At 46.5% G+C, this 17278-nt stretch overlaps 1 protein-coding gene across 6 annotated transcripts in view; it reads left to right on the top strand.

The window, feature by feature from the left end:
* Positions 1-17278, top strand: part of RAI1 (retinoic acid induced 1) — a 2051579-nt gene that overhangs the window by 822657 nt on the left and 1211644 nt on the right. For 5 of the 6 annotated variants that reach the window (XR_011302217.1, XR_011302220.1, XR_011302219.1 and 2 more), the window contains one exon: positions 2124-2180. The exons of the other annotated variant lie outside the window; for it this stretch is intronic. The gene's annotated coding sequence lies outside the window, so the exon portion shown is untranslated. The remainder of the gene's footprint in view (positions 1-2123; positions 2181-17278) is intronic. 6 annotated transcript variants of the gene reach the window in all.

Raw genomic sequence — 17278 nt, 5'->3', positions numbered from 1 at the left:
TTCTTGGTCTGATTAAGCTATGTGTAAAGCGTAACTGCCCAGTATGACAGAACATTTCCTGGAGAGAAAGGTTTGCATTTGGGGCTAATTTTCATACTCACAATCCCTTGCTGATGTGGCTTGGAACTAAAGGTGATCTTCCAGTGATGGATACTAGGTGGCAGTAACTCTGTTTGGTAATTTGTATAAAGGTCCATCGCACAACATATAGAAGACAACTGAAGCATATTAAGCCTGGTGTTATGGACAAAAAGTTAGTTTGAATGTGATTTGTACATTACATGTACGACACACTGTGTATTAGCTTGCTGTCCTCCCGAAATTGCTCCTGGTCACCATTTGATGCCAGATGCCCATAAGTAGTGTTATGCCTGGTTTATCGCATCTTTATTTGCATCTTTGCATTCCTTTCACTTGACAATTCAGCACCACTGCTCTCCTTCTTGGACTTTCCTTCTTTCTGCCTCTCTTTTTGCACTAGACTTTGGGGCCAGGTACACTTTGGATGCATGCTGCACCTCTGCATAAAGAATTACCTGCCCCCCTCCTGCCCATTGTCTTCATTTTGCTGTTCCCTGACCCCATGCGCTGTATCCTTGTAGTTTTCCTTTGTCTCCAGTGGACCTCTGAACCTCCCTTCCAGCATTCCCCCTCTTGCTCCCAGCTACCCTATCCCCTTTTCCCTCCTGCATCTCAACTCAGCTCTTTGGGGGCAGCCAACAGATTAGTTTTCCCTCCGTTCATGAATGCCAATTCCATCCCTACCAACTCCTTGTGAGGCTGCACACCTGCAGCTCCATCCCTTCAACCAATCACAGATAAGACACCCCCTTCCAGAGCTATATCTGGTCTGTCTAAGACCAGTATGTGTTAACTTTATATTTCAAAAGACAGTCGTGCAATTCCATTCCTTACATAATGCATAATTGCAGTATTGCTAAGTTTAGGTTAGTATATCTAAATCTCAGTGCCAACATTTTATTTTATTGGGGAAGAGGCATCATATAGATGAGTGAAAACCTTTGAAAATGTACATGATTACACAGCCAAATACATTTGATGGCAAACATAGCACTGGTGCTCAGCCCATGAGCTGAACCCATACTCCTGTACATTCTATCTTATCACTTTGAAATTGAGATGGCCACAAACTACAATTTTCCACCTAGTTTATCCAGTTCTCTGCCTGCTACACCATCCTCTCTGCTTAGTCACTTACTTTCCTTGCTCTTACATAATGAATAAATAAAACAAACTACATATGTACGCAAAGTAGTGATCAATAGTTCCATCCAGTCTGTGCATCTACAGATCTGCTGTCATACCATCTGGTATATTTAGCCTCCAAAGCTTACGTAGCTTTATGATAATGATTTCCTTGTATAACAGCACAAACATGAGGTGACCAAACTGTTTTCAGAGCGTTTTAATTGTATCTATTTGTGCCCATTCATGGAGCTAACCTTTTACAGACACTCATCCAGGGCACGCAAATGCTACTCGCCCACTTGCATAGTCGAGTAGAATTTATGAAGGGTGAGTAGCATTTGCAGGGGTCGTTTGAAACATTTATTTAATATTTGCTTTTTTGCAATACATGTCAAATAAAAGTTTCACTGTGCATGGCTGGCCTCTGGCTGGCAGCAGTGTGCCAAACATAGTGTATTTTTGGTGACTTGCACCATTTTACTGAAAGTGCATATACATGTTTTGTCATCTGTTGCCAAGGTTCGTGTGCATTTCTCTTAGGTCGAGCAGGTTAGCTGATATTTCTAGACCTGCAGGTCAATCAGAATTTTAAAGAATTTGCAAAGCCTGACTCTTTTCGCTAATGTTTTACTTGAGCGGTACATACAAATGCTGTATTGTTGCTTGTTTTATGTCTTGAGTACAAACAACTTCTGGTGACATTAAAAATATTAGTATGCCATTGCTAATCAAATTGGTTTGTTTGCTAATCAAGAACATTTTATCTAGCAAACTCTGCTAATCAATTTTTTAAAACTAATTTATGCCTTGGGTTGGCACATTGGGTTTGAGGGGTAGTCTTGTAGAAGGGATTTTAGCCAGGATTCCTATTAGCTGATTACTTCTGAATGCATGTTTATTTTATGTTAATGTAGGTTGGTGATTGGACCCCTGGATGAACCGAGCCATCCTTAGCTGCTTTGCATGCATAGGTAACTATATACACTTCTTATGAAATGCAAAATATCGCCTTCTGGCTAATTTAAAGTGTTGTAGAGAAAGGGGGAAGAAGCCAGCGCATGAGGACCAAAGTTGGAAAATATTTTACGGTGTGGACAGTTAAGAGGAACTGTATCTCAGTGAGTTAGTTTAATTAGAGAGAAGAATGAGGAGGAGCCTAGGACAGAGTTCCCATCTATACAAATTCTCACTCTAGCTATGGCGATTCATTAGTTGGCTCTCTTGAACCAAATATTTCCTTGTGACCTTCAATCAGGTTTGAGGAGGCAGCATGCAGACCTTTCTTGTTACCTTATTTTACGGCTTGCAGTAACGGTAAAGGACCTGCGTCTCCCACAACAGAGCTGTCTTTCACAGATGTTTTTAGACTGTCAAAGATGGCTAGATAAACTTGCATGTTTTGTCTTTGAAGCACACAGCTCCTCGAGGAGCAATTCCTAGCTAATGTTGCCCACATTTGTTTGGTATATATTTTCTGCATCCCTTTCTTCCCAAGAAAAGTCATGAGAGTTTCATAAATAAAATACACCTGATGTCTTTGTCCATCCTCGCCCACCATCTTCTGGATGCACTCCTCCACCAAACACATGCCCCCTAAACTGATATTATGTGGGGGTCACAGATTACCTTCCCCCACTGCCATCTTGTACCCACTCTCCCTGAAACGCAAATGCCTGGTATTTTGCAGCTTTCTCCCAGCCGGCGCCCCTTATCACCAAAAGCCTTAGCAAAAGTTCTAAGATACTCCATATAGACATCAATAAAATCACAAGAGTCAGGCTGTAAGTCCGTTGATGCTTAGGTGTATGGGAACTCTATAATGAATGAGCGACCCGAAAGATGTCAAAGGGCACACAAACAAAGGAGTGGATGCGCCTCGGGTGGTAGAAATGTGCTTATGTTTAACGTGCATGGAGATTGGGTACCTTTTGAACCTTACCTGCCCTGAAAACCAGAGGTGGCAGCATGCTAATAACAAGCATTGGCAAAGCCACACTTTTGCTTTCCACTGCACAATGCTTGATCGGTCTCGGGGGCTCAGGAACCGGTAGAGCAGCCTCCAACAAAAGCCAAAACCACCTTGAGCATGGGAGATGAGAACCACATTCATGCATTCGTCTGGCCAACCCAATGCTTCCGTCCCACTGGGCGGCCCTGGAAAACATGGACATGGCTGAGGAAGTGCAGAGTTGGAGTGCTGTAGCACACCGACGTTTACCACTGATGTAGTCACCTGATGCTTTAAGCAACTTCGTCTGTCCTATGAGCTACTCCCTGGCAGCTTTACAAACCTATGAAGTTGAACCGAACCCAGAGGATCAATTTGTTTGCAGTGTATTTTTTTCATTGACCCTAGAAAATGTCCACTGACTGTAGGACCCTATGATTGATACCAGTTTCCTGGGAGTCAGAGCTAAAAGTGTATGTCCCATACATGCTCATGCTTTCCATTTCACCTTCTGAATCCTGACACACAGCCAAACATATCTGATGCCACATTAGGGAAGACACAGAGCCAGCAACACATGACCATGCCAGTGAGAATGCTGAAGTGAGGGTCCATTCTATTTGTGGTAGCGAAATTACATATTACGGAAGGCAACCTGGTAGCACTGATAGTGATAAATAACGCTTATGGTAATGCATTTACCACTGGTAGTAATTGTACCTCCTGCATTCACCTGGCAGAGAGGATTATTCCCCTGTCAGTGGTAATTCCAAAGATTTGACAGTAGGACGTTTTTATGTACATGGCTGAAAGTCTAGCAATTCTACTGCTGTTTGCCAAGTTTATATTTGTAACTTACAAGTAACCATGCATTTGGTCACCTCATTTGTGTTTTTGTTTTTTGTAAAGCCTTTGCCATCTGTAACCTTTAGCAAGGCCTTTGTACCTGTAACTAAGACATTTTCTTGCAACAGTGCCTCGATGCCCTTGGGCTGTAGTGGGCTTTACACATTTAAAATAAAAGCTGTTTGATAGGATTAGGGCATGATGATTGGAGGGCTGCTCTGGTAATGTTTGTTTCTTTGATATGCATTTTAACCTTTTGTTTTTCTAAGTTGACAACCAACTGACCAAATATCACGAGGAGCCCTTTTATTCCAGTCCTGACTTGTTACCCAACAGCAGTTTGGTTACTGGGGCTTGTATTTCCATCTTCTTATCCATTAGAACTATGAGGCTACACACTCCATATTTCAAGGTGCTCTTGCTAAAAAGGCCAGGGCTGTATGAAAGAGACCCTTGTATATTTTTAATAGGTGGCAGCTTTAGGTCTGTGGCAGTGCTGTCTGTTGAATTGTGTTTAGCGCTTCATTTTTTATTGTGTATAGTGACAGTCTGGGTGTATCCCTCAACACTGGCCAATGAGATTTGACTCTTGGCGAGTAAGAGATGGTATGCTGTGTGCTTGTATAGAATTGTGGTGGTGTGTGACTTTTTATGACTGGCTAGTAGCTTGCAACTTGAATTTCTGCTCCCTGACATAGCCCTCCGCCTGACCCTACTGGTGGATTGTGGGATTACCAAGAAGACCAGGTACCACCACAAGTAATATGATGCTGGATAGGGTATAGAGAGGATTCTCTTTCTACTTCCACAATGCCTTGTGCGGGGGGAAGGGGCTTGTCACATTGCTGCCTTAAAAACTCCTCTCCCTGTAATGAAATTGAGACTGGGCACTTCTGTGGAGTCAGCAGCACCTGTACGCTCAATTGCCCTTGTACAAGTGCAGAAATCATATTTAGCACCCTACTTTGGGAGCAGCAGCCAGTCAGGTTGCTGCAAACCCTTGCTGAATCGAACAATCCAAGCATGGGTTCAGAGAATGCTGCTCGCCACTAGCATCACTGGAGTCTCTGGAGAATGGCCACTTATCACGCCCTCTCCTCCTACTGCCTCTTCCCCCAGACTGGCACACTATCCAGCGTCACTTACTGGGACACATTCCCTGCATCAGTTCCCCACACCGTGACCCACCATGAAAATGGAAGGGGACTATGCGCAGAACCCTGCCTTCCATTTCTATGGCATACATCTTTGGTGAAGGTTTTTTTTCTCGGTCAGCCAAACACAGGGCGCTATTGGGAAAAAAATCACCCATTTCAAGGTCTATACTAAGCTGTAATAGCCGAGTGGTCCTTGTTAACTCTGGCCCCATGCTGTTACAACCCGGCACAGCCTGGGAAACAAAATAAAACTACAGGTGGTTAAGATTGAGACCTGACCTAGGGCGGGAAGCATGAGTAATCAACCAGTCACGCTACAAGGTCTCCAAATTCATACACTTAAGGGCAGAGACCAGGTGTGGCAAGCTTAGAGAGGGCCATCAATGGGGAGGTGCTAACCAACCCCATTCCCCACACATAAGAACTCTAAGCCATTCTCGGGGCAAGGCCCATCTGCCAGTCCCCATCCCAGCTGCATACAAAGACACACCAGAGTTCCCCTTAGGCCAGAGAGAGGCCAGTAGGTGGAGTGAAGGCCTATAGAAGTAACAACCTGTGGAAGAAGGCATTGAGAATTGGGAGACGGTGTTCATTTGGAGATAGCTGGTGAATTGATGCAGAATAAGCAGGAGGCCAGAGAAGAGATCCAAAAGCCTGGGGAACAGAAGCCCCAGGAGGCTTGCTAAGGAGGCGATAGGATGCAAGTGGACAGACCTGAGGCTGGAGAGGCGAGAGGACAAGGGGATCAAGGAATAAGTGACACTGAGTATAGAAGTGTCTCGAAAGGATTAGGATGTGGTAAGGGGAATTAAGCAGAAGGTGGTAAGAGGTGTGAAGGAAGCTGCAGGAGTGACCAAATGTAGGGGGTGAGAGAAGTCTAGGAGAATGTCATGAGATAGTAAGGAGATGGGGTGAGGGAAGCTAAGAAAAAGGTGGTCAAACAGGTACTTGAGGTGTCAAATGAAGGGGTGTTTGAGGTGGTGAGAGGAAGATGTAATGAGGAAGTGGTGAAGACAGTAGTTTTAAAGAAAGAAGAAGGTGGAAAGAAAAGGTGTGAGGGAAGCAGATACCCTGCCTTGCTGGGTGTCTAAGGTTGCTGGAGCAGCACACATGGAGAGGAACTATAAGGAGGTACAACAGGAGACCGAAAGGGGAAGGAACATTATTGAAGAGGACACTTGGGTACTATGTCAAAACGAGATGGCTGGGAGGAGAGGCAGTTAAGATTGGAGAGCATGAGACCCAAGACCATGAGGGAGGAGGGAAGCAGTGAGAGCTTCAGAAGGAACCCCTTTGACAATCTAGGTTAGCCGGTCTTCCTTGGGAACTGTGTTGGTGTTTTAAGCCAGCTTCAGTGTGACTCCCACCACAGAACAAATCGGGCTCCAGGGCAGACCTGAGACCCTGGAGGACAAGGAGGTTGCCCCCCACAGTCCTCTAGCTGCACAAGAATGTTGTCAATAAGGCTACACAATCTAATAACTGGGACTATGGTGGGAGACAGGCTTAATATGTGTAAATCCTTAGAACCTGTGAGAGGCATTTTAGTGGAGTTATTTCTCCTATACTGCACCTCTTTGCTACATCTGTTTTGTTACCAGGCCCGGTTTTAACAAGAACATAAGAACTTTTAGTTTGAACGTCCCTGAGACACGCTGGCTTTTGTGTTTACACGAAGATCATAACACATTTTGTAAACTACTATCTTGCCACATATTGTCAGTTTGTACACATTCTGGCCCTGAAGGAGTTGATTTAGATTTCCTCTGTAAGATACCCATAATAATAAAGTTGAGAGTACCATGTGTTCGTCACTGCACTGTGTTTGATCCCACACGACGTCTGTATTTTTACTAAAGATGTCCTGGGTTTGTGTGCCCCTTAATAAGCGAATTAAGGCCTGGGCGATCTGCTAAGCAATTCGGTTTCGGTGTGACAGTCTGCATCTATGTGCTCATGAAATGCTGTATGTTTATTTATGGCGTCCCTCTGTAGTAAGCACTGTTGACAATTCAGCTAGTCTCCAGACTGCTGTGGATTGTTTGAGTTAGTAGTGATAATGTCAACCAGCTGCTGAACTAGCTCAGGTTGTCCTCCTAGCAGCACTGAGTGCCAATTCATGCATTGCGGCTTCTATCCTGGGATTTCCCTAGAGCCAGGGTCTCCAACCAGTAGATCTTGAGCTACTGGTAGCTCTCCTGGGGCTTCCCAGTAGCTCTTTGCATCAGACACCAAAATGAGCAAGGTCAGTTTATTTTGGTGTCTGAAGTCCCTGGGCCTCTTCCCCTGCCGCCTCGATCTCCGCTCCTTGCACAGCAAACAGTTAAAAGCTGTGTGCACAGAGAGACGAGGGGCTGCATCTGGGCTTGGGGCAGTGTCACAACAAGGGTTTACATATCAGTAATGAAAGCAAATATGAAAGTGGGGGTGTGGCCATTGTTACCAAGAGGTGCAAATGATGAAAAAGGGACGAGGTGCATAAATCTGCATGCCATGTGAAACAAAGCTGAGGCTGTGATTGGTTGTCTCACTGTTTTAGATTTATTTTGGTTGGCATTACTTTGCATGCTAGTATTTATAGGCGTTCAATCAGAATGGGGAAAATAAATCTACAGGTGTAATCGTTTTTTGGCGAGTGTGGATGTGTGCGCGCTTGTGTGTAGAAAAGACAATCAGTACCCCAGCTTGCAAGAAAAAAGGTACATCTAGTATTTAGTGTTGATGTTTATGGTGAAACTCTGCATTCTTTTTTTTATTGAAGATACTGAAAGGCAGTAGTACCCCAACTGTATTAAAGAAAGTTTAAGATGGAATTTGCTATGTAAATGTGGAAAACTGCTTGCAGACTGCATTTTGGTGCTTGCCACTACATTTATAAAAACTGAACAGGAATGTAAAGTCACATGGACCATAAATGCCAGGACATAAAAAAAAATGTTTTGAGCTTTCTGTGTCAGTCTTTGTATTACGAAACAAGAATACAAATTAAGTAATTGGGTGGGGAAAAGTGAGCAGTGCTTTGTATGTATATACTTAAGTAAAGGATTAATATAGTTTAAACCTAGTTACTAAGTAACAGAACACTGTACAAAACAGGATGGCGAATACAGGGAGAGAACACCGAGGAGAGCCATGGGATGGGAGAACAATTGATAGGGTTGATTCCATTTGGCTATGTACACAAATGGTGAGATATACAGAGATCTGTGGGGAACCTGCATGAATATGTTCAAATTCTGGAGGGGCTTTTCAGCCTTTCAATACTGGGTTGAAATGGTGCAATTTAGGAGCAGTGTTTTTCCTAAACAATTGGGCAACACACCATCCAATGTACAAGTAATTATCAAACACATGGAAAATTCCCATATGTCTGAGGGAGCTGCACATGCAGTCCAGGCATGGCCCATTGATCATGCACCAGAATGACCTGCATGATTCTGCATGGACAGGAGGTGATCCTGTGATCTGTTCTGTGGTGTTGACTCTTTCATAAAGAGCATATTGGTGTCCACTCGCTACAACCATACTCTTTGCTCAACATTTTTATGTAACGATTTGTATTTTGGCTGGTTGGGTTGTTATATGATATGTGCAGGTTTCAAGTCATCGCTATAAAACTGAATGTTATTTTAGCCCTCTGATTTACACCTTTTACATATAACTTGATCACATGGTTTCCACATGTTAATTTTTTCAATCTTGCCATAAAAACATTAAAGGGTAGTCAGCAAAGTAGGCTTTGCCCTACTTTTCCTTTGCTGAATTCTCTGACTTGGCATATGAGGAAATTGCATGAATTGGGGATATTCTAAACTAGCAGAGGATTGTATTTTGACAAATACTCTTCAGATTTATTTTGCACATGCAGCCTCAAGAAAGACACAAACTACCCTTGTTGAAATCCTGAAGACCGATGTGAACGCACCATCCAACAAAAAGGCAAAAGTTGGCCCTTTTCATCCAGAGTGGGAAACCATTTTTTTTCTCCCAGCATAAAAAGAAAATTTGCATATTTAATCTACGGTGCCTAATTTATGCTGGGAAAAAAGCATAACCTGATGGGTATTTTGCTATAGTACACGCAAACTATCAAAATCATGTTCCCAAGGGAAGCTGCCTGCGATCCTAAAAAGTTGGTAAACTAAATGCTGCAGTGCAAATTCCGTTAGTCATCCTTCAAAGTTGATATTTGATGAAAAACAAATGTACTTTTACAAATGGTCCAATTGTGTAGGATGAACCGACTCCAGTGCCAGCCTGTTGAAGATTTTAAAAACTGTCCTGAATGTATGTCTACCATGTCAGGTGTGCAGTTTGGTGCAAAAACAATGGCAAGTAGGGTAAATGCACTGATTGTCTGGCTCTGCAAATATGCCTATTTCAGATGAACTTCCTGAAATCAAAACTTTGATCCCATCTGAGTGCTGTGCTTTTTCAAGCTGCACACCAAATTACTGAGCACTAGTGGATAGGATAGCAAGCAGCGTCAGCCTTCACATTAAATGTTCCGATTAGTTTCCTAAATTTGATTTTTTGACAACTTGTAGGAGACCACTACTAATTAAAAAAAATTAAAAAAAGAATATAATAAAATCTTGGTACAAGTTCTCATACTCATGGACATCACCATTCCAGTTTCTCCTGCCTGTTGGCCGTTAACTATAAGTAGCTCTTGCCAACTTAAAGGTTGAGACCCCTGCCCTAGAGGGTAATCTGAAACATGCCGTAGTACATTGTATTCACATTAACAGAATAATTTCAAAATTGGGGCACAGGCAACGTTGTCCGTTATTTAGCAATAGTCTACAAGCAAAAGCTATGTGTGGGGTTCAGCATGTACTGTGTGTATTAAGGTGGTAGTGTGATTGGTATAAAGACAATCAACTGTTTTGACATCACAGCAGCATGATGCAGCATTTCCTCAGCCAGGTATTTAGGTCTTCTTTTTGGGTTGCTGCGGTGGGGAGGGAGGGTTTCCTGCACTTTAAGTTTGGGTTCTGAGTCGTGCAGTGGTAGTTTGTTGTACAGTTTGATGGTAGTTTCATATTAATGTATGCAAATGGCAAGATTGCCTAACAGTGTGTGGCTTCATGAGTTTACCTTCTGTTGAGGGCAATTGCTAGGTGTGCACCGATTCATAGTGTCAGCCGTCACGGCTAAGGGATTAACACACAACTAGAACCCAAATAGGGTTCATCCAAGTTAAATATGTAACGTATCACAGGATTTTGTGGTGGGCAGTATAAAAGGATAGGGCATCTTCAAAGGTAGTTATTAAAAAAATCAATTTGCTTGAGAGTCGTAGTTGGTTATTCCACCCTTAGTTCCCTGAACTGCCCTCCTGGTGGTAAAACCACTTACTCCTACGTCCTGTTCCCTTTCCTCCATACCTGTTGGGAACGGAGACGGAGCACTTTTTGTAAAAAAGCATCAAATTGAAAAAATGCATCCCTTTCTTTTTACGCGGGGTACCACAAGCGGCTGTAACCCTGCCCTCCTTAGCTCAGTCCTGTGCATCGCTTGTCAGTCCTTTTCTCAGCGCAGTCGGGGCTGATCACACTTGCATCACCGAGATTACCTTTTTTCGTCCCCACCTGCTCCGGTTCTGCAGTCGCATAGTCCTCCGTCTATGCCGGATTCTTTGGTTTTTGATACTTGTTCTTCTTGCGAACGTCGCTTCACTAGGGCGTATCCCCATTCTCTCTGCTTGGAGTGTCTGGGACCGGATCACCATTGGGACTCGTGTTTCTACTGCTACTCCCTTTCGGTCCAGGCATTTCAGTGTTGTCTTCGTCGGTGCTAGAAGATCTTCCAGAAGGTTTGTCCATCGCATTTCCAACTCTTCATTGACTGAAAGAAGAGACGCCTGGTAAGTTCCTCACTTTTCAGGGCACCCCGGCCGTGGGACTCCTTCCCGGTCCGGGAGGGACTTCAAAAGCTCTGCTTTCAGGGTTTTCCCTGAGGTGCCTTGCAGGCCTAATAGGCCTACCAGGGTTTTCTCAGAGGGTTTCCGCGAGGGGCCTGCCCATACCGGATCACAATCAGAGGTTCACTGATCAGGTGCTAATAGCCAGCATAGAAATGCTGAGGCGTTGGGCACCCGGGTTCGCTCCAAGGTCTCCTTGTCAGGATCTTACCACACAGACACTGGGGTGTGCCCTGAGGCCTCTGTTGAGGCTTTCTGTACCGAACCACGGTTTGAGGCCCCTCTCGGGGGAGCTATTAAGACAGGACTCTGTTCCGAAGTCCTTCTTAACGAGGCAAAGGTGTGTACCAACAGAACTGAGAGGCCTGTTGAAACCTTGTCTGTGAGGTGGATTCTCAGGCTTTCCCACGCTCCTGTTACTGGCATTGCCCAGGTTCCTCCTTTGGAGGCTAATTCAAGGGACAGGATGTCCAGTAAACATCCAAGGCCCCATAGTACCGGCTCTGCCGAGGATCCATGTGTCAAGGCTAACATTTCAGTCAAGTCCCCTAACAAGTCTGTGGAGTGAACTGCCTCAACTACACATGTGACGCAGTTCTCCTCAGTTGTTCACAAAATGGTGGGCCTTCCCGCGTGGTCTGCGGTGGCCATTTCGGATTCTTCCCTCACACACACACTATCGACGTCAGGTGCTTGGACTCTTCTTTTCGGTGGACAACCTTTTCCACGCGACATTGTGACTCCGTTCCGCCCTTCCTATTTCTGGCGTTCTCGGATGCCACTACCTCATTCGGTCTTGCTTCCTCCTACATCTGCCTCATTGGTCTATGTAAACCCGGTTGGTGGCGGGCCCTCTTGGCAGCCCTCAATACGTTTGTGGGGTGATGATTCTCATGAGAGGCCTGTTACGTTCACCTGGTTCCACGGGGGCGCCACCCAGCAATCGGGGTCCAGGTATCCCTCCCTGCGATGCCCAGTAGTGACCAGCGGAAGAATCCTGCCAGAAATACAGGTAAACAGTGTTTAGGACCGGGTAACTGGGATTAACAGCCTCCCACCACCCGGTATGTCTGCGGCCCCTCTGGGCTTCCTCTCAACTTGTTCTTGATGTTGGCGGGTTCTCCGTCCTGCTGTCTCGGCAGGGGCGCGTGGTGCTTTGCGGGCTATGGCGGTCGAGTTACTTCACTGATGCCGGCCCGACGTGAGTCTTTCAGGTAGGTCTTATTGCAATGGTGTTTTGCTGTCTTACCATGCCTTTCTGGAATTAACAATGTCTCTTTTCTCTTCCTTAGGTACGTGGAAGTCCAATTCGTGGCGAAGATTGGATTCGGGGTTCGCTGGTAACTATTAGCATTTTTGGAGCGCCTGGATGCGGCGAGTAGGCGCTTTACACAGCGCTAAGGTGCCTTGCCTAACCTGTTATCTTTTGTCTTCACAAGTCGCGGTGCTCCGCCGGAGTGTAGAATTCCAGAGATGTTGCTGAATGAAGTGCGAGTGGCAAGGTAAGCCTTTTGGCGGAGTTCGTTAATTGTGCAAAATGTCTAATGCCTTGTCTTTCCCTTTCTGCAGGTCCGTCGATCCGAAGGAGCGCTGGTTCCAGGATGCCAGTCGGAAGAGTTGAGGACCGCTAATGATGGAATTCAGGTAAACTGCAACCTTTTCTAACGATGGCTTCTTTCTTTTTCTGCAGATGCTGTTCCTCCGAGGTTCGTGGCTGAAGCTGAACACGGTGAGCGTCACGTTGCAGAATTGCAAACTAACACGAAGCGTGACAGTCCAGTCAGGAGTGGTTTAATTAGCTTCAAGAAAGAAGTCCAGGTAAAAGAGTTCTAAGGTGCCACACCCAAACCATCCTTCTGCAAGCCATGTTCCAAGAAGCCTGATTCTGTGGATGCTTCCACATTGAATGACCGCAACAAAAAGTAGTTCCCTAGCACAAACCCATTATTAAGTATGAGCCTGGCGCCTAAGGCGCCAGGACTGGCCCCAAGAAGGCCTAGGTTGGGATTTAGTGGGGACTGGGGTCAAGGCTCCCCCTGGCCCATTGGTAGGCCAGAGGGGCTTCGGGGTGAGGGTTGTGACAGCGCCTCTGCCCACTCCAGCACCCAAGGTCTTGGCAGAGGATGCCTTTTTTGGGAAATTTCATAGTGTAATGAACTCTGAACCCATGAGTGAGTACTTTAAGGGCCTCTTTAGAGAAATATGCCCTCAGACTGCTTTTCCTGCTCCGGCAGTTCCTGTCACGGCACCTGTCGCTCCGGCGGTAGCACCTCCTCTGCCTCCCGGCCCTCCTCCGGCTCTTCTGCTTCTGCCTCCTTTATCACTGGTGGACAAGATTCCAGCAGAGCGTGATGTCAATCTGACACTGGTTGCGTCGCAGACGGTGGATCCAGATGCTCTAGACGACCCTTTGGCAGATCAGGACAGTGAGGCCAAGCCCCGCTCTGTCCGAGTATTTCATGACCGGGTACTGGATATGTCACTTTTTGACATACCAGTGTCTGAGACACCTGCTCTGCAGGAAGGGGTGCTTTCAGGGGTGCTAAGTTTGTTTCCACAGGAGTGTACCGGCCTGTTCCTTCAGAGGGACGTCCTGGCCGAGGCCCGCAAGGTCTGAGATAAACCTCACACTGGGCTGCACATAAATAAAAGTATTGACGCCCGTTACAGGCTTCACACCTCTGAGGAACTAGCCTTGGCGTCATGTCCGCTCCCGTCTTCGACGGTTTTTAGCAGCCGCCACTCTGCAATCCAAGTTGGTCTCTGCGACTTCCACAGCTGCGCCTCAAGTTCTGTCCAAGGAGAAAAATTGCTCGATTCCTTGGGCAAGATCTTTGGCAATTTGGCGCTGCAATTGTGTCAGGCTAACTCGGAGCTCATTCTGGTGGTGGCAAATATGAAATTGTGGAGATTTGGCTGACTTCCAGGAGTTCATTCCTGTTGACTGGCTAGAAGTCTTTAAGGGCGGGTTGTCAGACGCCAGGGTGTTGGCACAGGATATGCTGGGGGCTGCTGAGCACCATGTTGACACCTCGGCACGTGGCCTCATGCAGGGGGTGGACACACCTCGTCAGGCTTGGCTTCATGCAACAAAGTTTTCGAAGGAGGTCCAAGATAAAGTTCTGGACCTGCCTTTTGATAGCAAAGAGTTGTTTCATTCTTCAACGGATGATGAGCTCACCAAGACGAGCATGCAAACTGCCAAGTCTTTGTCGCTGCTCGTGATAGCCCCAGTCAAACCTCAGAGATATGGGTCCCGGTCTCTATTCTCTTCAGGCTTCAGAGGGTTCCAAGACCGCAGGTCGCGCAGGACTGATCTTCTGCCGGGTAGCTCCTGCCAGAGGCAGCAACGTGGCTGTTTTTTCTCTCGGTCGTCAGCCTCCGCTTCAGGGAAAGGTAGTTTCTCCACTGAAAAGTCTGCAAAATATTTTTTGGCGCTCGCACGAGACTCCGGTGGGAGGACGAATCTCGTCTCATTTGGAGGCGTGGCAAACCATCACCGACGACCGGTGGGTTTTGTCCATCGCTCTGGCGGGCTTCCGCTTGCATTCCCCCTTACCCCACCCTTTAATCCTCCCTTTCAGCAGGCTGGGTCGCCCTCCCTCAGAGCCGAGGTCCAGAAGCTACTATATCTCAGGGCGGCGGAACCCGTTCCCCTCGTGGAACGAGGGGAGGGCTTCTACTCTCGTCTGTTTACGGTGCCAAAACCCAACCAGGCTGGCCTGCGCACCATTCTAGACCTTTCCCAGTTCGACCTTTCCCTTCCCCAAGAGAAATTTAAGATGATTACGCCCTGCCAAATAAAGTCCTCTCTTCAGAAGGGCGACTGGCTCAGCGTTGTGGACCTTTTAGGATGCTTATATGCATATCCTGATTTGAAGCCCGCATCAGAAATATCTGCGGTTCTGCTTGGGAGAGGGGCACTACCAGTTTCGAGTGCTCCCTTTTGGTCTCAGCTCGGCGCGCGTCTTCACGAAGATAAAATCAGTCATTGCATCCTTTTTTAGGCTACAGGGTATTCATGTGTATCCATATTTGGACGACTGGCTTATGTGCAGTCCTTGTCCGGTGAAAGCCTTAAGCAATTTCAGTCACTCCTTCAGCTCCTGGTCAGTCTTGGGCTGTCAGTGAACTGGCGGAAATCCTCCATGATGATCTCTCAGGACCTGATATTCCTGGGTTTCTGTTGGAACACGATCAACTGCTGAGTACTTGACAGTGGACAGGATGGCGGATCTGTTAACCAAGTGTCAAGTCAAGTCTTCATTCAGTCGGAAAGCATGTCCGCCTGGTGGTTCCAGAGGCTTCTAGGCCTCATGGCCTTGTGCGTTCTTGCTCTTCCCCTTGCGCATCTCAAGATGCGACTTACGCAGTTGGCTCTTCAGAACTCCTGGCTTCAGGCAGTAGACCCGGACACCAAAATGGTTCCGGTTCCACCCTGCATGATGACAGATCTCCTATACATATACATATATATACCTTACCGGGTGGGGTGCGATGATGGATCTTCTTCAGGTTTTCGACCTATGGTCGCTGCAGGACAGAAAATTTCACATAAATTATCTGGAGCTCCTTGCGATTTTCCTGGCACTCAAAGCTTTCAAGCCAGGGATTGTGAACAAAGTGGTCCACATCCACAAAGACTATGCGGTATCCATGTTTTAAGTCACCAAGCAGGGGGGTACCTGGTCACCTCCCCTTGTAGATCTAGCCATTCAGATTTGGGAATGGGCCATTCAGCACAGTGTTTGGCTGTTGGTGGTAGACATTCCGGGTTAGCTGAATGTAACAGCAGATTCTCTGTCAGCAAGCGGTGCTCAGCTACGAGTGGGAGCTGAACACGGAGATCCTCTCTGACCTTTTTCGCCATTGGGGCACTCCAGTAGTGGACCTCTTTGCGACCTCATCAAACAGGAAACTTACTCTTTATGCTTCCAGGAACGGGCTAGGAGCCTCTTCCCTGGGGGATGCTCTAGAGATTCCGTGGCACAATATGAGGCCCTACGCCTTCCCACCGATTCACTGGCCGCTATGCAAGCTCAGGAACACGTCGAATTGCACTCTCCTGTTCATAGCCCAGTGGTGGCCAGCCAGATTCTGGTTTTCGGAGCTTCAGCATCTGTCCGTCTGCTCACCGATCAGGCTTCCGCTGATTCCCAACCTGCTTCACCAGAGCGATCAGCAGATGTGGCACCTCTCCCCACAATCATTCAGCTTGGCGGCCTGGTGCCTGAGTTCAAATCTTTAGAAAGATAATATTTGCCCGCTGATAATATGTGCATCATCCAGGCAAGTAGAAAACCTTCGACCAGGTCTCCGTATAGGAGCAAATGGCTCTGTTTCTGTCACTGATGTTTAGCAAAAAAGCTGGACCCCAGAGAAGCTGCCATCGACACGGTGCTGTCCTTCATTTCTCATCTGGCAGCTTTCGGGCATGCATGTCTTGTCTTGCAGGACTTATTTGTTGGCTATAGCCGCTTACCTGTCTTCGGACCCTTGCTCTTTTTCTTGGACAAACGCTGTTATTAAAAGGCACTTTTCAGGTCTATTGCATCTGTATCCACCTGTGCGTAACCCGCATCCTAAGTGGGGATCTGAATGTGGTTCTTACTGCTTTATGCCATTAACCCTTTGAGCCCATGGCTACGGTGGTTTTGAAATTCCTTTCATGGAAAAAGGCTTTTCTGATTGCAGTGAATTCGGCAAGGCATGTAAGCGAGCTTCAGGCCTTGTCGGTAGAAAATCCATTCCTCACCTTTCACAAGGATAAGGTTGTCCTTTGGACCAATCCTGCTTTCCTTCCAAAGGTGGTATGCGATTTTCACATAACTGGTAAGGAAATAGACTAGTTTTTCTTCCCAGAACCGGCCAGGTTTTATTTCGACAGAACATCTAATCTTCAGAGCTCTTCTCAGCTCTTGGTGACCTTCAGTGACCCGAATGGAAAGCCGGCCTCGAAAGCAACTATCTCCCGATGGATTGCTTCCTGTATCTCTGAGGCGTATACCATTCAGGGCCTTCAGCCTCCGAAGGGAATTCATGCCCATCTTGTGCGGGGCAAGGCAGCTGTCATTGCCTTCCAAAAATATGTTCCCTGGGAAACCATTGCCAAAGCAGCTACATGGGCTTCCCCATCAGCTTTTGTGAAACATTACTGCTTAGACCTGAGCTCCAGGGCTGATGCTCAGTTCC

The sequence above is a fragment of the Ambystoma mexicanum genome, chromosome 2p, assembly GCF_040938575.1.
Source record: "Ambystoma mexicanum isolate Mex_15411 chromosome 2p, UKY_AmexF1_1, whole genome shotgun sequence".
Taxonomy (NCBI): domain Eukaryota; kingdom Metazoa; phylum Chordata; class Amphibia; order Caudata; family Ambystomatidae; genus Ambystoma; species Ambystoma mexicanum.
The sequence above is the reverse complement of the archived record's forward strand: the minus strand, read 5'-3'. Positions and strand labels throughout refer to the sequence as shown.